Raw genomic sequence first — 23,034 nt, 5'->3', positions numbered from 1 at the left:
GAACCCTGGCTTCACCTCTTACAAGTGGGGTAACTTTGGTCAAATTTATTATTTCTTTGAAGTTTCATTTCTTTCATATGGAATGAGGCTTATAATACCCACTTAGTATGACTCGTATAGGGAGTAAATGAATATTTACCTACCTATCTATCATCTATCTATAGACCAAGTTAACAACATACAGTAGATTCTCAGTAATGTTTATGAAGATATTAACATTTTGATATTTGGAAACTAATATTGCATTTAAATTTTTTCACATCTTCATTTTTTTAATAATAGATTTTTTTGAGATATAATTCACATACTATAAAATTTGCCCCTTTTAAGTTTACAGTGATGTGTTTTAGTACATTTACAAGGCTGTACAACCATAAACACTTTCTAATTTTAGAATATTTTCATCATTCCAAAAAGGAACCCTATACCCATAAACATTCACTCCACACTCTCCCCTTCCACCAGCACTTGACAACTGCTGATGCAATTTCTGTCTCTATGGATTTGCCTGTTCTGGACATTTTATATAATTAGAATTATGTATTATCTAACCTTTTGTGAATACTTGGGATTTTGACAGAAATTGTTCTGAATCTATAGATCAATTTGAAGAGGACTGCCATCTTAACAATATTGCGTGTTCTCATGCATGAAGGTAGACTGTCTTTCCATTTATTTAGACTTTTAATTTATTTCAAGAATATTTTGCAGTTGTCAATGTACAAATCTTACACTATTTTGTTTATTCCTGTGTTTTATTTTTTTGACGTTATTGTAAACAGAATTATTTTCTTAATTCAATTTTAAATTACTCATCATTAGTATACAGAAATAAAATTGATTTTTCTATGTTGATCACATATCCTGCAATTGTGCTGAATTTATTTTTTAGTTCTAATAACTTTTAGTAAATATGTTAGGATTCTATATATAAAATATTCCATCTTTTAACAGAGACGTGTTTGCTTCTTCCTTTCCAATCTGAATACCTTCTGTGCCTTTACTTGCCTACTTGCCCTAATTAGAATTTCATTTCTATTTTAAATAGAAATGGCAAGAGTAAACATCCTTGCCATGTTCATGATCTTAGGGAGGAAGACATTGTTTTTCATCAAATGTAATGTTAGCTGTGTGTTTTTATAGGTGTCCTTAATGAGGTTGAAAATGTTTCCTATTATTCTTATTTTGTTGTGTGTGTGTGTTTGTGTGTTTAATCATAAAACAATGTTTGTCAAGTGATTTTTATGCATCTATGGACATAATCATGTGATTTCCCCCCTTTGTTCTATTAATATGGTGCATTGCCATCGATTGACTTTCATATTTTAAATTACCATTGTGTTCCTGAGATAAATCACACTTGGTCGTGGTGTATAATCCTTTTAATATGCTGTTGACTTGGTTTACTGGTATTCTGTTGAGGATATTTGTATTCAGAAGAAATACTGATCTATGGTTTTTCTTATGATGTCTTTGTCTAATTTTGATATTGGGGAAACACTGGCCTCATAGAATAAACTGAGAAGTGTTTTCTCCCCTTCCATTCTTTGGAAGAGTCTGTAAAGGACTGATGTTAATTCTTTAATCGCCTGGTAAAATTCACCAATACAAACATATAAGCTTGGGTGGGAAGTTTTTTGATGACTATTTCAGTCTCTATTTTAGGTCTATTTCTAGATTTCCTATTTTTATTCTTCTTGAGTTAGTTTCAGTAATTTGTGCCTTTGCAGGAATTTATTCATTTTTTTCTAGATTATCTTATATTTTGGCATATATTAGCATATGTTGTTCATAATATTCTCATGTACTTCATTTTTATTTCTGTAGTGACCTCTCTTTCTTTTTATACCATATGTTAGTAATTTGAGTCTTTTCTCTTTCTCCTTTGGTCGGTCTAGCTAAAAGTTTGTTAATTTCCTTGGTATTTTCAAAGGATCAATTTTTGATTTTTTTTGATATCTGTTGTTTTTCTATTTGCTATTTTTCTTATTTTCACTCTAATTTTTATTATTTCTTTCCATATGCTTGTTTTAGATTTTACTTGCTCTTTTTTTCTAGTCTCTTAAGTTTTAACGTGAGATCTTTTTTCTTTTTCAATGAAGGCATTTACAGCTATAATTTTCTTATTTTAAGCTTTGCTTTTGCTACATTCATAAGTTTTAGTATATGATACTTTTGTTTTCATTAATTTAAAAATATTTTCTAATATTCCTTTTGATTTATCCTTGTACCAGTTGGATATTAAGGAATGTGCTGTTTAATTTTCACATATCTGTGAATTCCCCAAATATCCTTCTGTTATTTTTTTCATAATGATACTTTATTTTCTTATTAGTTTCAGGCATATAGTACATTGATTAAACAGTTATATACCTTATGAAATTATCTGCCCGATTACTCTATCATCCATCTGGCTCTACATAGCCATTATAATACCATTAACTACATTCCCTATGCTGTACTCCCCATCCCTATGACCATCTTTCAACAACTAATTTGTTCTTCTTTACCCGTTCACCCCTTTGTTTCAGCTGTCCTCCCCTCTGGCAGTCACCAGAATGTTCTCTGTATTTGTGAGTCTGTTTTCATTTAGTTTGTTCTTTTTGTTCCTTAAATTCACATATAAGTGAAATCATATGCTATTTATCTTTCTCTATCTGACTTATTTCACTCAGGATAACAACTCCTAGGTTCATTCAAGTCATTGCAAATGGTAGGATCTTATTTCTGGGCTCTCTGTTCTGTTCCGTTGATCCAGGTATCTGTTTTTATGTCAGTGCCATGATGTTTTGATCGCTGTAGCCTTGTAGTATAGTTTGATATCAGGTAGTGTGGTGCCTTTGGCTTTGTTCTTTCTCAAGATTGCCATGGCTATTTGGGGGCACTGTAAATGGGGTAGTTTCCTTAATTTCTCTTTCTGAATGGTCATATTTCTCATATAAAAATGCAACTGACTTCTGGATATTAATCTTGCATCCTGCTACTTTACTGAATTCATTAATTAGTTCTAAGAGATTTTGGTGGAATTTTTAGGGTTTTCTCTATATAGAATTATGTCATCTGTAAATAATGACCCTTTTACTTCTTTCTTTCCAATTTGGATGCCTTTTATTTCTACTTCTTCGATTGTTGTAGCTAGGACTTCCAATACAATGTTGAACAGAAGTGGTGATCCTGGTCTTAAGGAAAATACTTTTTGCCTTTCCCTAAGAAGTGTGATGTTAGCTATAGCTTTGTCATATATGATCTTTACCATGTTGAGGTATTGTTCCCTCTACTCCCACTTTGCTGAGAGTTTTTATCATAAAGGGATGCTGGATTTCGTCAAATGCTTTTTTTTTTAATCAATTGATATGATCATATGATCATATGATTTTTATTTTTTAATTTGTTAATGTGGTGTATTATCTTAATTGACTTACAGATATTAAACCAACCTTATATCCCAGAAATAGATCCAACTTGATCACGGTGTATGATATTTTTAATGTATTGCTGAATTTGCTTTGCTTATATTTTGTTGAGGTTTTTGCATAAATGTTCATTAGGGATATTGGTTTTGGAATAAAGTTAATGGTGGCCTCATAAAAGGAATTAGGGAGACTTGAACTCCCTCCTCTTGAATTTTTGGACTAGTTTGAGAAGAATATGTGTTAATTCTTCTTTCGTAAATGTTTGGTAAAATTTACCTATGAGGCCATCTGGTTCAGGACTTTTGTTTTTGGGAGTTTTTTGTTTCATTGGTTCAGATTTTCTGTTTCTTCTTGACTCAATATTAGGGGATTGTATGTTTCTAGATCTCCCTTTCAGATTTTTTAATTTGGTGGTATATAATTGCTCATAGTATTTTCTTATGATGCTTTGTATTTTTTTGTGGAGTCTGTAGTTACTTCTTTTTCATTTCTGATTGTATTTATTTAAATCCTTTCTCTTTTTCTTGCTGAGTCCAGTTAAGGGTTTATCAATTTTGTTTATCCTTTCAAAGAATCAGCTCTTAGTTTCATCAATCTTTTGTATTGCTTTTCTAGACTCTATGTCATTTATTTCTGCTTTGTTCTGTATTGTTTTCTTCCTTCCACTCACTTTGGACTTTTGTTGTTGTTGTTGTTGTTGTTTTTGCTGTTCTTTTTCCAGTTTTTTTAAGTGTAAGGTTAGATTTTTTTTTTGAGCTTTCTCTTGTTTCTTGAGGTAAACCTGTATTGCTATGAATTTTTCTCTTGAGACTGCTTTTGTTGTGTCCCATATATTTTGAGCCTTTGTGCTTTCATTTTTCATTTGCCTCTAGGTATCATTTGATCTTTTCCTCAATGTCATTGTTAACTTATTCATTATTTAGTAGCATGTTATTTAGCTTCCATGTATTTGTGTATTTTCCAGTTATTTTTTGTAGTTATTTTTAGTTTCACACCATTGTGATCAGAGAAGACAATTGATATGATTTCAACCATCTTAAATTTATTGATACTTGTTTTGTGTCCTAACATGTGGTCTATCCGGGAAAATATTTCATGTGTTTTTGAGAAGAATGTATATTCTGCTGCTTTGGAGTGAAATACTCTAAAAATATATCAATTAAATAAATCCATCTGGTCTAGTATATCATTGAAGCCCACTGATTCCTTGTTGATTTTCTTTCTAGAAGAGCTGTCCATTGGTGTCAATGGGTGTTAAAGTCCCCTATTATGAGTGTATTACTATCGATCTCTCACTAACATGTCAATTAATAATTGCTTTACGTATGTAGGTGCTACTATATTGGGTATGTATATGTTTACTACAGTTATGTCCTCTTGTTTTACTGATTCCTTTATCATTATGTAATGCTCTTCTTTGTCTCTTATTATAGTCTTTGTTTTAAATTCTATTTTGTCTGCTATGAGTATTGCTATCCCAGCGTTTTTTGTTTTTACTTCCATTTGCATGAAATATCTTTATCCAACCCTTTACTTTCAGTTTGTGTGTGTCATTTGATCTAAAGTGGGTTTCTCACAGACAGAATATATTTGGATCTTTTTCATTTGGCTATCCCATGACTTTTGATCAGAGCATTTAATCCATTTACTTTTAAAATAATTATTGATAGGTACATGGTTATTGCAATTTCATTTTTCACATTTATGGGAGGGTTGTTGTCGTTGTTGTTGTTGTTGTTGCCTCTTCTTCTTTTTACATAAGTCCCCTTAACATTTTTTTTTTTGTAATACTAGCTTGTTGGTGATGAATACCTAAAGTTTTTTCTTGTCTGAGAAGTTCTTTATCTACCTTCTATTTTAAATTATAGCCTTGTGGGTAGAGTATTCTTGGTTGTAAATTCTTGTTTTTATTTTATTTATTTTTTATCACTTTGAATATTTCTTGCCAGTCTCTTCCAGTCTACAAAGTTTCTGTTGAAAAATCAGCAGATATTCTTATGGGAGTACCCTTGTATGTAACTAGCTGCCTTTTTCTTGCTACTTTTAAATGTCTCTTTTGGTTTTTAATCTTTGGCATTTTAATGATGATGTGTCTTGGTGTGGGTCTGTTTGAGTTTCTCTTGCTTGGGTCTATTTGTGCTTCCTGAACTTGTATGTTTAATTTCTTTGCCAGGTTAGGAAAGTTTTCTCTCATTATTTATTCTTATAGATTCTCAATCCTTTGCGCTCTCTCTTCCCCTTCTGATACTCCGATGATGTGGATCTTGTTACACTTGATGTTATCTCATATGTCTCTTAAACTATCCTCATTTTTAAATTCTTTTTTTCTGGGTGTTTTCTGTTACCTTGTCTTCCAACTCAATAATTCAATCTTCTGCTTCATCAATCTACTATTGATTCTTTCTAGTGTATTCCTCATTTCTGACTGGTTCTTTTTTTATGGTTCCTATGTTCTTTTTTTATGCTTACATCTCTCTGTTAAAGTTCTCATTGAGAACATCTACTCTCCCCTTAAGTTAATGAAACATCCTTATAACCATTGTTTTGAACTCTGTCACTGATAAGTTGTTTGCTTTCATTTCTTTTAGATTATTTTCTGGAGTATTCTGGCATGTTTTTTTGTTTTCTCATTTTAGCTGTCTCTGTGTTCATTTCTATGTCTTAGCAAGATTTGTTTTCTCTCATACTTGGTCAGCTGGCCTTATATAGTAGGTGTCCTGTGTGGCTCAGTGGCACAGTCTCCTTAATCACCAGGGCTCTGGGGGTGTTGTTTGGTGGATTGTATGTGTTCTCCTGTTGTAACTAATCCTTTATTGATGTTAGCACATTGGTGGATGAGATTGATTCTCAGGTCACCTAACTATGAGAATTGGCTATACCCACAGAGTATTAGCTGCTGTGTGATGACTGGCCCCATAGAGTAAGATTTGCCATAGGAGGTTTGTTTACTTGTTGAAACCACCTTTGAGTGAATCGTACATGGGGCTAGTCAGGAGCTGCTCTGTTGTGGTGATGCCAGTCTCTGAATGTGTTAGTTTTATGGCTCCTCAGGAAGGGCTCACTGGTGAGCCAAGGTCAGCTACTGCCTTTAATTGCTTGGTGCTACCTGGTGGGAGCTACAAAGTGATCCACATATTGTTGCTGCCTGTGCTAGATCTATAGGTAAGTGGGAGAGATGCTTTAAGGTGAGGCCTGGTTTCCCCTAGTACTAAGCCTGGGGTAGTTTAACAGAAGGACTCATGCACTACAAAGTTTGAGGCTGCCTGTCAGTTGCCTATAAGACTCAATTACTAGAAGTGCCTTTGGGTGTTACATGAGTTGGGTGGTGCAGGGACCCAGAGAATCACCAGGATATATTGAGCAGATTTCACCTGGCCACTGCAGTGTCAGTTTTCATGCCAACACTGTGTCTTTGACTTCCTGTATAAGTTTCAGTTTGCAGTAAAGCCAACAACTTCCTGCCTTGGGCCTGCACACACCTGAGATATGTTCAAGAAATACTGTAGCTCGGGGGCAGGCTTGGGGGCAGAGTTTGTGGCTTGCCGCTAAAAGTCTCTCCCAGGATTCATGGGCTTTGCATGGGCTGCACAAACTGAGTGCTATTGTTGGCTGTTGAATTTGTGTCCCAGATACAGAAATAGCACAGGGAGAGGCTGGCTGCCTGGAAACAGGCTTTCCGTTGGTAATTTGTGAGTTGGGTAGGGAGTGGTCTCAAGGAGATGTGGGGCCATCAGGCTGATACAGCATCAGATTTGTTGCCAGTTCTGAGTCCATGGGTTCCTGCAAAAGGCATAGGTCGCAGCAAGACCAGTTGCCATCTGTGATGGGTCCACTGATCCCTGTGATCCTCCAAGCCATACAATAGTTCATGCTGGCAGTAGTGATCTGCCAGTAACTTTTCCCTGAAATGCATGCACAGTGGTATCCACGGTCTGATGCCTGAGCAGAATGTGTGGCTCCACAAAGAGGCAGGGCAGAGTGGTTTTCTGGCCATGGGCTGGCCTGAGCAATTTTTGGCTTGGTTGTGGTAGGCCAATATCTCTGGGCCAATGCAGCTTCAGAATTGAGTGTGCGGGGGGAGGGTTCAACACAAATAAGATGGGGCCTCTCTGTAGTCTGCTCTGGAGCAGAGCCTGACAAAAGAACAAAGGCAGCTAGCTCTTTAGCCCTTGCTCTGGAACCATACAATGCAGTCTTTCCCCATATGTCTCTTGCACCTCCTGAGTCACTGACCCACCACAGATGCCCAGGGTACATATCCTTGTGCAAGTGAATCTGTGAGAGGGCTCTTGAAGTGGGGCATCTGGGATTTCAGTTTCCTTCTGTCTCACCTGGATGTCTAGAATTCCCACTTATTTTTACAGTCAGATATTGTGAGAACTCCTCTTCCCTGGGCTGAGACCCTGAGCTAAGGAGCCCTCATATGAAGCTAGGACCCATCTCTCTTTCAGTGGAGCCTCTGCAGCTGTGTTTTCTCTCTCAGCGCTCCACTGCCATGTACAGGGGCAGGACCAGCCTATTTTGCATGTCAGTCCCTCTTAGAGCTCTCGATGTTACTCTTTATTTATATCATCAGATGTGTGTGTTATGATGAGCTAGATTTCAGGTGATTCTCCATACTGATTATTTTATAATTTGATTGTAATTTTAATGTAGTCCTGAGAGGAAGCAAAACCTGCCTTTATCTTGTCCACCATCGTGACCCCTCTCCATCTCCTTCTAATTTTATTGATTTCTAATTTTATTTAATTTACTTGACCATATATTTTGTATGATTGCAATCCTTTTAAATTTATTTGAAGCTCATTTTAGACATATGTTTTATCTTGGAGAATGTTACCTGTACTCTTAAAAACCTGTGTTTCAATTCTGCTCTTAATGTGTGAAATATTCAATATATGTCTATTAGAATTAATTTATAGTGTCTAAGTCTTCTATTTTCTTTTTAATTTTCTTCCTAGTTATTTTATCCACTATTGAAATTATAGTATGGAACTCTCAAACTATTGTTTTTAAATTATCTACTTCTTTCTCAGTTTTTGTCATTTTTGCTTCATGTATTTGTGGACTCTCTTAGTGCATGTGTTTGTAATTCTTATGTTACACTGATGGATTGATACCTTTATCATTGTATATATCCTCTTTGTTTCTAGTAACATTTTTTATCTTAAATTCCATTAATTAATTTATTTTTCCTTTTATTGAAATATAATAGGCAATCAGTTGCTTGTATTTACATTGTACAATTCAATGAGTTTTTCCCCAGTTATAGTTGGCATAGAATAATATACTAGTTTCAGTTGTATAGCACAGTGATCAGAGATCCACATAACTCACAAAATGATTACCCCACTAAATCTAGTACCCCTCTCTCCCCTTACATATTTATTACATTATTAATCATTTCCCCATGCTACACTCTACATCTCCATGTCTATTCCTCAACTATCAACTTATTCCTCTTAATCCCTTTGTCATTTTTTGCCTTCCCCCCAAAGCCCCCCCCAATAGTAGCCCTCAAAACATACTCTGTGTCTATGAGTTTATTTCCACTTTTTTTTTTGTTGTTGTTGTTGATTTTGTTCTTTAGATTCCACATGTATATGAAATCATGTGATATTTGTCTTTCTCTATCTGACCCATTTCATTCAGCGCAATACCCTCTAGATCCATCAAGGCAATATCTATTTCCAGCCTCTTCCTTTTAGTATGTGTGTGTCTTTTAATCTGAAGTAAATTTCTTGTCAGCAGCATACATAGGGGTCTTGTTTTCTTATCCATTCAGCCGCTCTATCTTTTGGTTGGAGCATTTAATTTTTTTTCCATTTGAGGTACTTCTTGATAGGAATGTAGTTATTACCATTCTTGATTCCTGTTTTTGATACATGTTTTTTTTTTTCTTAAAGAAGTCCTTCCAACATTGCCTGTAATTGTGGCTTGGCGATGATAAATTCCTTTAGCTTACTTTTTTTTTTCCTAGGAAGCTCTTTATCTCTTTCAACTCTAAATGATAGCTTTGCTGGATAAAATATTCTTGGTTGTAGACTCTGAGTTTTCATCACGCCAAATATTTTATGCCAAGTCCTTCTGTCCTGCATAGTTTCTTTTGAGAAATCAGCTGCCAGTCTTATGAGTGCTCTTTTGTAGGTAAGTAACTGCTTTTCTCTTGCTGCTTTTAAGATTCTCTCTTTGTCTTTAACCTTTGGCATTTTAATTATGATGTGTCTTGGTGTGGGCCTCTTTGGGTTCCTGGCTTCGGCGACTCTCTGAGCTTCCTGGGGTTGCATGTCTATTTCCTTCACCAGGTGAGGGAAGTTTTCCATCATCATTTCTTCAAATAGCTCTTCAATGTCTGTGGGGTTTTTCCCCCCCAATACTCTTATGACAAGGATATTTTTACATTCAACAGTGTTCCATAGGCTCCTTAAATTATTATTATAGTCCTGGCTTCTTTTTCCTTGCTATTCTGATCGGGTGTCCTTGGCTTTCTTATCCTCTACATAGGTCATTTGATCCTCTTCTTTATTCACTCTGTTTACTCCATTTAACATACTCCTCATCTCAGATAATACATTTTTCATTTCTGACTGGTTCCCTTTTATAATTTCCATTTAATTTTCTAGGTTGTTTATCTCTTTGTTAAAGTTCTCACTAAATTCATCTACGCTTTCCATAAGTTCATTGAGCATCTTTATAACTGTTGTTTTGAACTCTGCATCTGTCAGATTGCTTGACTTCATTATTCCTGGATCTCTGTTCTGTTCTTTCATATGGTTTCTGCTTCATTGTCTTCCCATTTTGGCTGGCTTTCTATGTCTGTTTTTATGTACTAAGCAAAGCTCTTAAGTGTCCCAGTCTTATTAGTGTGGATTTGTGTGGTAGGTGTCCAGTGGTACAGCCCTGAGAGGGATTCAGCTGCAAGCCAAACTTAGCCCCTCCGAGGCCACTTGTTAAGATTCAGCCAGCAACCCACAGATGCTGTGCTTATAGTTGACTCAAAAGGGCGCACCAGAAACTGATCCCAGCTGCTATCAGTGTAAATCTAGGTGCTGCTCAACAAGGGGCACCTGACTAAGTGAGGACACACCTGGATGTGGCTTGGGTGGGACTGTGAGTTGGAGGAGGCGAAGTTTCATGGAATCCTCTGGGCAGAGTAACTTCTTAAGGAGAGTCTTTGATCAGGTCTTTGCTATGGCAGTGCTGAGTCCACACATTGAGATGGCGGAGGGCTCAACAGAGAAACAATGGATACTGCCCACACTTCTGTACAGAGCGAGTCTTTCCTGGGCTCTCACTCGAACAACTCATGTTCTCCTGTAAGTCCCTGGTGCCCCCTGTGCAGCCAAACTGGTGCTGGTGTTCAGAGTGAGCAGTTCTATCACTGTGATTGTCCAGCTACAAACGTGGCCCCTTTAAGAGGTACCTGCCACCACCTGCATCACACTTAGCTACTCAGGTCTGGGCAGCTCTGCATCCTCACCCTGTCCTACCTTCTGCAGTTGCAGGGTTCTTTTATGGATTTCTCCCTTGTTGTATGGCTTGTTCATTTAGATCTCAGGTAATTTTCCTTGCTGTTTGCTCCTTGTTTCTGTCACAACTTTAATTTGACTGCCAGAGGGATGAACAGAGCCTCTATCATCTATGCTATTTTTTCCCTTAAATTCCATTTTAATGCTGATATTAATCTCTGCCACTTCAATTCTATTTTTTGTTTGTTTAATAGCTTTTTGAACTATAACTCACATACCATAAAATGCGCCCACTTAAAGTATAAACTTTAATGGCTTTTAATTTGTGCACAGACTTGTACAATCTTTACCATAATCAATTTTTAAACATTTTCATAACTCAAAAAGAAAACCCAGGCCCATTAGAAGTCACTCCTCATTTCCTTTCAATCTTCCCAGTCTTATACAACTGTCATTGTGCCTTCTCTTTTATAGATTTGCTTATTCTGGATATTTATGTGAATGGAATCATACACGGGGTAGTCTGTCTGGTTTCTCTCACTTAGCAGAAAGTTTTCAAGGTTCATCCATGTTACAGCAAATATCAGTTCTTAGTCTTTTTATTATTGTTTTTTTTTAAAAATTGAAAAACTCACAGCATAAAATTTACCATCTTAACCATTTTTTAAGTGTATAATACAATAGTGTCAATTATATGCACATTGTGGTGCAAAAGATCTTAGGACTTTTTCATCTTGCAGAAATGGAGCTCTATACTCATTGAACAATTTTCTTCTTCCCCTCAACCCCTGAAAACTACCATTCTACTTTCTATTTCTCAGAGTTTGACTACTTTCGTTACCTTATAAATTGAATCATGCAGTATTTGTCTTTTTGTGATTAGGCCATTTTACTTAGCATAATAAACAAAGTTTATTCATGCTGTAAAACAAACATTACAGAATTTTTTTAAGTCTCAATAATATTCCATTTTATGTGTATATCACATCTTTATCCATTTATTAGTCAAACATCTAGGTTACTGCTATCTCATGTCTTTTGTTAATAATGTTGCAATAAAAATGGGTGTGCAAATACATCTTTTAGAGCTTGTTTTCAATTCTTTTCAATCTATAACAAGAAGTGGGATTGCCGGATCACATGATAATTCTATTTTTAATTTTTGAGGAATCTCCATACTGTTTTCCATAATGCCTCTACCTTTTTACATTTTACATTCCCACCAGCAATGCACAAGTGTTCTAATACCTCCATACCCTTGCAAACAAATTGTAATTCTTTTGTTTTGTTGTTTATTTTTCTGATAGTCAACATCCTAAGGTTTATCAAGTGTTATCTCAATGTAGTTTTGATTTTTATCTCCCTGATGATTAGTGATATTGAGTACCTTTGTATTTGCTTATTGAACATTGCTATATTTTCTTTGGAGAAATGTCTATTAAATATTGTGCCTATTTTGAAATCAGGTTATTTGTTTTTGTTTTTGAGTTCTAGTTCTTTATGTATTATGGATGTTGCTCCTTATCAGATATATGGCTTGCTAATATTTTCTCCCATTCTATAGATTTGCCTTTTTACTCTGTTGTTTCCTTTGCTATGCAAAACTTTTTAAACTTGATGTAGTTCCATTCATCTGTTCTTTGCTTTTGTTGTGTTTTTGGTGTTATATCCATAAAATTATTGCCAAATCTAGTGTCATGAAGTTTTCCCCTATGTTTTCTCCCAGAAATTTTATAGTTTCAGATCTTACACTTTAATCCATTTGATTTAATCCATTCTGAGTTAATTTTGTATATGGTGTAAGGAAAGGCTTAACTTTATTCTTTTGTGTGTGTATACCCAGATTTTCAAACACCATTTGTTAAGGAGACTTGTACTTTATTCCTTTTTATTGCCAAATAATATTCCCTTGTATGGCTATATCACCTTTTATTTATCAATTATTCAATTGAACACTTAAATTGTTTCCACTTTTTGGCTATTATGAATAATATGTCTATGAACACTTGTATGCAAGATTTTATGTTAACATTGTTCTCATTTCTCTCAGGTTTATGCTTAGGAGTTGAATTGCTGGGTCATATGGTAACTCTATGTTTAACCTTTGAGTAACTGTCAAACTGCTTTCTAAGTGGCTGTACCATTTTACAACCTCACTAGCAATGTATGATGGTTTTAATTTCTCCATATCCTCACCAACACATATACATACACACACACAGAGCCATCCAAGTGAGTATGAAGTTATGGTTTTGACTTGCATTTACCTAATTATTAGTAATGTTGAAGATCTTTTCATGTGCCTACTGGCCATTCGTAAATCATCTTTGGAGAATTTTCTATTAAAATCCTTTGCCTATTTGCAATTGGATTATTTGTCTCTTTGTTGTTACATTGTAAGAGTTCTTTATATATTCTAGATACTAGATCATTAACAGATAAATAATTTGCAAATTTTCTTTCCAATTCTGTGAGTTGTTTTTTCACTCTCTTGACTAGTAGCACAGTTTTATAATTATTGCTTTAAAATCAGATAGAAGGAGAAAATTTTTACGAAAGAAAATGCATTTATACTTTTAAAAAATATATATTCCGTGTGGTCATCTTTACCAGTGCTGTTTATTATTTCATGTGGGTTTGAATTTACTTTCTAGTATCCTTTCATTTATCCTTTAATATTTCTTGTAGGGCGGGTCTGTTAATAATAAATTCATTTATTTTATTTTTTTTCTGAGACTGTTTTAATGTCTCTTTTTTCAAGAAAAATTTTGCAAGATAAAGAATTCTTTGTTTCTAATCTTTTGTTAATAGTCTCAGCAACAAAGTGTTATCACACTTCCTTTTTTGCATCCGCAGTTTCTAACGAGAAGTCAGCTCTTAATCTTATTGAAAATTCATCACACATAATATGTCACTTTACCCTTACTGCTTTCAAGATTCTACCCCCGACCCTGGTCCCCTTTGGCTTTTAACACTTTGATTGTAATGTTTCTAGGTATAAATCTCTTTGAGTTTATGCTACTTGGAGTTTGTTGAACTTCTTCAATGTGTCAATTATTATTTTTTAATTAAATTGTGAATTGTTCAGCCATTTTTTTTCCAATATTCTTTTTCTCTTTTCTCTCTTAACTCTTTCTTTCTCTTTGTGCATATGTTGGTACATTTGATGGTATCTCACAGATCTCTGTGACTCTTTGTTTGCCTTCCTTTTTAATCTTCAGATAATCTCAAAATTGGTCTATTTTCAAGTTCAGTGATTTATTTTTTTAATACTAGCTCAAATCTGATTTTGAGATGGTCAAAAGTTCAGAAATAATATAAACAAAGCCAATGAGTCACCAAAATTATAATAATAAACCTTATTTTGCATTTATCGAAAAGAGAGTTTCCAAACCAGGAGCACTCAACCCAAAACATGAAATGAAGCTCAGGGGAATGTTATTATAAAACAGCTTATACAATGAGAAAGCAGTGACTGTTTATTCTCCACAGTGATTGGTTATAATATTGGAATATTCTTAAACAATAGGGAATTGGTCAGTTGTCACCTCATATCAACCTTGAGAAACGGTTCAAGTTTTGCTTATGATTTCAAGAGACATAAGCAAGAAATGACCCATGTCAAGTTAGTCTTGCAAAATAAGCTAAATTAAGTTTTGCTTACATGACTAAACTGGTTTTGTCAGCCTAGGGAATTTTCAAGATTGATTTGTGTTTCTTTTTTATTTTAACAATGCCCTCAAGGGAAATTTTTATTTTAGTTACTGTACTTTAAAATCCATAATTTAAATTATTTTTTAAAAATATATTTTCTCTCTCTTTATTGATTGTGGTAGGCAGAATAACAGGCCCCTAAAGATAGCCACATTCTAATCCCTATAACCTTTGAATATATTACTTACATAGCCAAAGGGACTTTGTAAGCGTGATTAAGTTAAGGATTTTGAGTAGGGAAATTATTCTGGATTATCTTGATGGGCCCAGTGTAACCAGAAGGAAGAAAAGAGATGTAATAATGGAAGCAGAGGGAGAGGGAGAAAAAGTAGAAAAGAGAGAGAAAGAGAAAGAGAGAGAGAGAGGTGCGAAGATGCTACACTGTTGGTTTTGAAGGTGGAGGAAGGGGCCATGAGCCAAGGAATGCAAGTGGTCTCTAAAAACTGAAAAAAAGGAAGAAAACAGATTCTTTCTAGTACCTTAGGAAAGAATACAGCCCTGCTGACACACTATAGACCTGTGATTTCCAGAGCTGTAAAAAAATAAATTTGTTTTTTTTTTTTAAGCCAGTAAAGTGTGTGGTAATTTGTTATAGCAGTAATAAAAACTAACTTATTTATTTTCTCTCTTTGGTGAAATTTCATTTTTATACTTTAATTCTTTAGACCTGATTTTCCTTAGTTTTTCCATGTACTTAAAATAATTGATTTAACATTTTTCTCTAGTAAGTCCAACATCTTGTTTTTCTCAGGAACAGTTTCTATTGACTACTCTTGTCCCCTGTTCATGGGCTACACTTGTCTATTTCTTTGTGTGTATTTGTAAATTTTGGGTAACTTTTCTTTTTCTCCTTAACTGGCATTGCTTCCTGGGGTAGCTTTGATGTTAGCAATTGAAACTTATTGTTGCCAATGTACACCCTGGGGATAAGATCATTTGTGCTAAACTAGCTTTAAGTCAGGAGAAAGACAAGCCCTAAAAATGGAGCTTCTCAGAATGCTGTCAGACAGGTCAAGTAGTGACAATTCTTTGAGACTGGAGATTTTGGAAGAGCTCCAAACCTACTCTGCCTCCTCTACTAGCTTCCTTGCTACTGTTTTTATGGCTACTGTGGTTGTCAGACTATTGGTTTTCAAGGCCACTATGGAATGGAGAAGAGGGGGATAGGAATGGGGCAAATCCCACAAAGCTTTTTGTTCTCCTTAAGCTTTAGCTATTTTTCTTGAATAAATCTTCCTTGGACTGTTGCAAGCCTTCGGGTAATTTCCAAAGTTCTGAAAAAGTTGATTTTCACAATTTTACCTTGTGTTCTTATTGCTTTCATAGAGATACAGTTTTAGGAAGTCCTTACTGTGCCATTCTGAAAGTGTTTCCCCCTAAATCTTTATTATTACTATATCTAAGAAATTCAATGTTATTTACTGGCAAGGTGTTATGAGAAAATCATGTTTTCCTTATTCTGAGGACCGAAGGTTTCATGCTCCGAAATGAGTGTTACCATGATGCAGTTCATTTACCTGAAATGTTTTGGTAAGCTCTGAGATGATATATTTTAAAGCATGTTTCAAAGGCTAGTTGTATATAACAGCCCTTTCAACTTAGGGAAGCAGGGAAATGTAAATACCCTAGCATGAAACCTGTCTTTAGCTATAAGTGCCAGCATTATTCAGGAAATAATGACGTAGCTATGGGGTTCCCAGGCTGAAAGCTTTTCTCATTTCACTTTCTGCTATCCTGAGACGTCACTTTCACTTTCCTTTGAACCTATGTTACATTTTCTCCAAACTCTGCTTACCCTTTTGTTTTTCTGAATACTTGTCTCACTTTTACTGGTAGGGTCTTTTATGTAGAGGAGGAAAAAATTGTCCTTGGTCTTTTTAAGGTCTCTAGCTGGGTCTGAAAATTAAAATGACAAAGGCAGATTAACAGGAGAAAAGCACACACATTTGTTTAATATAAGTTTTCATGACACAGGAGACTTCATAAGAAAATGAAGACCTAAAGAAATGGTTAAACTTCAGTGCTGTTCTGATAGGTTTGACGAAAAGTGGACAGTTGTACAAAGGTATGACAGGACAAAAGGTAAGAGGTAAGTGTAGTAAACTGAGAGAAAATTAACAAGGCCTGTTTGGATTCTTCTTGGTATCCATCCTGTATATAAAAATGTTGCTTTTCTTTAGGTGTAGGGAGGGCACCTCTTACATGAAAGTCTTATGACTTGCTTCAGGAGGAAGGGCTTGGACAGTCCAGAGAGACCTTTCTGCTTCCGCTATTTCCTCAAACTCCTTCAGCTTAAAACATTCAGTTTGCCAGGGTATCATAATGGAGTAGTATGTCCTGAACCCCATCATCTGTCAGAAGTCACGTGGTTCCCATAGTTTTCCTCATTTCCAATTTTATTTGTTAGGCTATTTTAAAAGTAACTTTTCTACCAGTCTTTTAGGGGGATTAAAACCAAGTACAGGGAAACATGGCAGAGTAAGAGATGTCTACAGATGTCTCCCTTTGAAACAATAATTAGCTCAATATCTAAAACTCAACCAAAAAAAGTACACCCAAACTGCACACCAGCACATCTGAACGTGGGATCTGTGCATAAGAGCTACCAGATGTCAGAATCCCAGGTGTCAGGCAGTGGACTGTGGGAAACATAGAAGCTGTTTCTTGCAGCCTCCAGAGCAACCTGTAGGAGGAGGGAGAAAGGAGAAGGAGCAGCGAGTTCCCTGAACGGCCCTGCCTGGGACAGCTATGAGCTCTCTGTGACTGGCAGCAGGTTCCAGTCATTAGGGCAGAAGACAGAGAAGCGAGACCGCAGAAAAACAACAGTTAATTTTTACCAGCCATGGTTACAAAACTGAGGCTGAGCTGCAGCCCCCAATGACTATCCCAGAAAGCCCCTCTCAACCCCTGAGACTGAACACAATGGAGCCCCAGGGGAATCTGTGCAAATGCTACCGAAACTGTTGAGGCTTAGACACCACCTACTGGAAACCAAAAGAAAAGTGCCTTCTTTGCAGCAGGATACAGAGAAACCTTTAGATAATAAATGTTCTTCCTGGAAAAACAGCAGAATACACTTCCATTAATGCCCAGGTAAAGAAATAGTCCATTAAACACCATGAACAACCAAGGTGACAAGTCATCTCAGAAAGAAAGAGAAAAATCTTCAGAAAATAAGCTTACAGACATAGAAATATGCAACTTAAATGACAGAGAATTCAGGATAGTACTTCTGAAAAAAACTCAGTGAGTTCCAGAACAAGTCATATCAACAATTTCAGGAATTGAAAAAACAACTAGATGAGCAGAGCAAGGAGATTGAAACCTTCAAAAAGAACAGAATAGATCTTCTGAAGATCAAAAACACACTACAAGAGTAGAAAAATGAAATAGCAAGCTTGGGAAATAGAGTTGATCAAATGGAGGAAAGAATCAGTGATATGGAAGACAAAAATTTGGAAATGCATCAGAAGGAAGAAGAGGGAAACCAAAGAATGAAAAATAATGAAAGAGAAATTCAAGAACTAGCTGTCACTATCAGGAGAGGAACCATGAGAATAATGGGCATTATCGAAAGTGAGGGAAAGGAGCAGGGATTAAAAAGCATTTTCAGACAAATAGAATAGTGGATGAAAATTTCCCGAATCTAAGGAATGAGCTGGAGTTTGGAATTCAAGAAGTCAACAGAACACCCAATTATCCCAACCCAAAAAGGCCTTCACCAAGACACATTGTATTAAAGTTATCAAAAATCAATGACACTGAAAGAATTCTCAGGGTGGCCAGGGAGAAGAAAATGGTAACTTATAAAGGTAAACCTATTACACTATCCTCGGACTTCTCAGCACAAACCTTACGAGCCATAAAGGAATGGAATCAATAATTTAAACTATTAAGTGAAAGGAATTACCAGCCTAGAATAATGTATCCAGCTGAGCTCTTCTTTAGATATGAAGGAGAAATTAAAACTTTTCCAGACATACAAAAATTGAGGGAATTCTCCACTACAAGGCCTGTACTACAGGAAATGTTGAAAGGGGTCAGCTCACCTAAAACAAAGTGACAAAAAAAAATACACAATTAGAAGTAAAGTGACTATCAAGCAAATAGAAACAGAGGAGTGCAATCCTTACTAAGAACAGGGCATTACATACTTAAATATTAAGAAAAGAATTGCTCTAACAAGATAGTAATGGACGTTCAGCATACATAGGGACAAATTGAGATAACCATGACTGAAAAGGGGAGGAGTCAAAGATCCAAATTTGTAAAGGGGAATGGAGATAAAGCATGCACAGAAGAAAATGGACGACTGTGTATATATAACATTCATAATGGTAACCACACACAGAAGATTCAGACCTGAAGTATATAACATAAAACAAGAAGAACTAGAGAGAAAACTGACAAAAGCCAATCAAAGTAAAGAAAACAGAAACACAAGGACAAGGAAGCAATGGAAATACCGAGCTACCAGAAAGCAAATGGTAATTGGAAAACTTCATATTTCAATAATCACTCTAAATATAAATGTACTGGACTCAGCAATAAAAAGTCACAGAGTTGCAGATCGGATCGAAAAACAAAACCTAACCATATGCTGTCTCCAGGAGAGATATCTCAATTGCAAAGATAAATATAGACTCAAACTGAAAGAGTGGAAAATGATATTTCGAGAAAATGGTATTTAGAGAAAAGTGGAAGTAGCAGTACTACTATCAAATAAAATAGACTTTAAAATAAAAAAGGTAAAGAAAGATACTGAGGGACACTTCGTAATGATAAAGGGAAACATACACCAAGAAGACATAACACTTCTTAATATCTATGCTTCCAATCAGGGAGCCCCAAAATATATAAAGCAATTACTAAAACGGTATTATAGTAGGAGACCTAAATACCCCACTGTCAGGTATGGACAGATCATTCAAACAGAAAATCAATAAGGAAATAACATACTTCAATGACACATTAGACCAACTGGACATAATTGACATTTACAGAGCCTTCATCCCAAAACAGCTACTTATACATTCTTCTCTAGTGTTCATGGAACATTCTCAAGGATAGACCACACTCTGGGACACAGAGATAGCCTTAACAAATATAAGAGGACTGGAATCATACCGATAATATTCTCTGATCACAATGATTTGAAGCTGGAAATCAACTATAAAAAGAAAGCGGAAAGAATAAATACATGGAGATTAAACAACATGCTACTGAGGAATGACTGGGTCAGAGAAGAAATAAAAAGAGGAATCAAAAGATACATATAAATGAATGATAATGATAGTACAACATATCAAAACTTTTTGGACGTGGCGAAAATGGTAATAAGAGGAAAGTTCATATCATTAAATTCCTAGCTCCAAAAACAAGAATGAGCCCATATAAACAACCTAATGCTTCATCTTAAAAAAAAAAGTAAGAAAGAAAAGTACCTAGAAAAGGAAGAACAAATGAAGCCTCAAGTCAGCAAAAGGAAAGAAATAATCAAAATTAGAGCAGAAATTGAAAACGAAATCAATAGAAATAACAAATGCAACAAAGAGCTGGTTCTTTGAGAAGGTTAATGAAATTGACAAACCCCTGGCTAGACTCACTTAAAAAAAAAAGGACACAAATAAACAAAATCAGGGATGAAAGAAGAAAAATGATGACAGACACTGCAGAAATACAAAGGATCATAGAAAAATACTATGAAAAAGTAAATAACACCAAATTTAATAACTTAGAAGAAATGGACAAGTACTTAGAAAGATACAATCTTCCTAGACTGAATCAAGAAGATTTGGAAAATCTAAATAGACCATCCAGCTGTATAGAAACCGAAGTAATCATCGAAAACCTACCAAAAAGTAGAAGTATTTTCAAAAAATCGAAGAGGAGTCAATATTTCCCAACTCATTTTATAAGGCCAATATTACCCTGATACCAAAACCCAGTAAAGATAACACACACACAAAAATAAAATTACAGACCAATACCTCTCATGAACACAGAAGCAAAAATCCTAAATAAGATACTAGCAAACTAAATACAGTAATATATTAAAATAGATATATAACATGATCAAGGGGGCTTATTCCCAAGGGCACAGGGATGGTTCAACACACATAAATTGATAAATGTGATACACCATATAAACAAATTAAAAAATAAAAATCATATGATCATATCAATAGATGCAGAAAAAGCCTTTGATACAGCATCCATTTATGATCAAAACACTTAAACAAAATCAGTATTGAAGGAGAGTACCTTAACATAATAAAGACCATATATGACAAACCCTCAGCCAACATTATACTTAATAGTGAAAAAGTAAAAACCTTCCCTCTAAGATCAGGAACAAGGCAAGAATGTCCACTATCACCACTATTATTCAGTATAACATTGGATGTTCTAGAGAGTGCAGTTAGGCAGGAGAAAAATATAAAAAGGCATCCAAATTTGAAACCAAGAAGTCAAGTTATCACTGTTTTTGGATGACATGATTCTCCATATAGAAAACCCTAAAGACTCTATAAGAACACTACTAGAAATAATAAACAAATATAGTAAAGTTTCTGGATACAAAATCAATGTTCAAAAATCCATAGCGTTCCTATACTCTAATAATGAGCTGTCAGAAAAAGAAGTAGAATAATAATTCCTTTTGCATTTGCAATAAAAATAATAAAATATCGAGGAATAAATCTAACAAAACATGTGAAGGACCTATATGATGAGAACTATAAGACCCTATTTAAAGATTTCGAGGAAGATACAAAGAAATGGAAAGATATTTGATGTTCTTGGATTGGAAGAATCAACATAGTTAAAATGATCATATTACTTAAAGCATTATATGGATTTAATGCAATTTCCATCAAAATTCCATCAGCATTCTTGAAAGAAATAGCACAAAAGACCCCTAATTGCCAAAGCCCTCTTGAGAAAAAAGAACACGTCTGGAGGCATCACTCTTCCAGACTTCAAATTATACTGCAGTGACAATAATCAAAACAGTATGGTATTAGCAGAGAAAAAGACAAGTAGGCCAGTGACACAGAATCAAGAGTCCAGAAATAAACCAATGTTTAGGTGGGCAAATAATTTTTGACATACAGTGGAAAAGGGAAAGACTCTTCAATAAGTGGTGCTGAGAAAATTAGAAAGCCACCTGCAAAAAAATGAAACTAGGCTGTTATCTATCATCATACAACAAAATTAACTCAAAATAGATTAAGGGTCAGAATATAAGACTTGAAACGATAACATGCATAGAAGAAAATATAGGCATTAAACCAATGGACCTTAGCCTTAAAGAGGATTTTATGAATTTGACCTCAAAGGCAAGGTAAGTAAAAGAAAACATAAATGAATAGGACTGCATCAAGCTACAAAGCTTCTGCACAGCCAAAGAAGCTGTCAACAAGGTAAAGAGACAGCCATCTGGATGGCAAAATATAGTTGCTAGCAATGCCTCTGATAAGGGCCTAATGTCCAAAATATACAAAGAACTCATATAACTCAATAATAACAACAAAAAAACAATCCAATCAAAAAATGGACAGAGGACCTGAGCAGATACTTCTCCCAAGCAGACACACAAATGGCCAACAAACCTAGGAAAAGATATTCATCACCGCTAACTATTATGGAAATGCAAATCAAAGCCATAATGAGATGCCATTTCACACTTGTTAGAATAGGTGTTATCAATAAGACAAATAATAACAAATGTTGGAGAGGATGTAGAGAAAAAAAAAAACCCTCATGCACTGCCGGTGGGACTGCAAATTGGAAAACAGTATGGAGTTTCCTCAAAAAAAAAAAACAAAAAAAAACTAAGAATTGATCTACCATATGATCCAGCAATCCTTTTACTGGGAATTTAAGCCAAAGACTTGAAAATCCATATCTGTAAAGATATTTGAACACTGATGTTCATAGCAGCATTTTTCACAGTGGCCAGGACATGGAAGCAACTGAAGTGTTCTATAATAGATGATTGGCTAAGGAAGCTGTGGTACATATATACAATGGAATATTACTCAGCCGTAAGAAAAGATGAAATACTGTCTTTTGTGACAACATGGATGAACCTCGAGATAATCATGCTAAGTGAAATAAGCCAAACAGAAGAAATTGAAAATCGCATGCTATCATTTATATGCAGGATATAAACCTAAAAGCAACAAACAGGACAAAGAAATAGAGACTCATGTATATGGACGATAGACTAGTGGTCACTAGAGGGTAAAGAATGAGGGGAGGGGAGACATAGATGGAGTAAAGAGGATCAAATACATGGTGACAGAAAGAAATCTAACTATGAGATGTGAACACGCAGTGTGTGTGTGTGTGTGTGTGTATATATATATATATATATATATATATATATATATATATATATGTATGCCTTACTGTTAAAGTGTACAGGTAAAACT

The sequence above is a fragment of the Rousettus aegyptiacus genome, unplaced genomic scaffold (assembly GCF_014176215.1).
Source record: "Rousettus aegyptiacus isolate mRouAeg1 unplaced genomic scaffold, mRouAeg1.p scaffold_m13_p_12, whole genome shotgun sequence".
Lineage (NCBI taxonomy): Eukaryota > Metazoa > Chordata > Mammalia > Chiroptera > Pteropodidae > Rousettus > Rousettus aegyptiacus.
Note: the sequence above shows the minus strand (reverse complement) of the source record.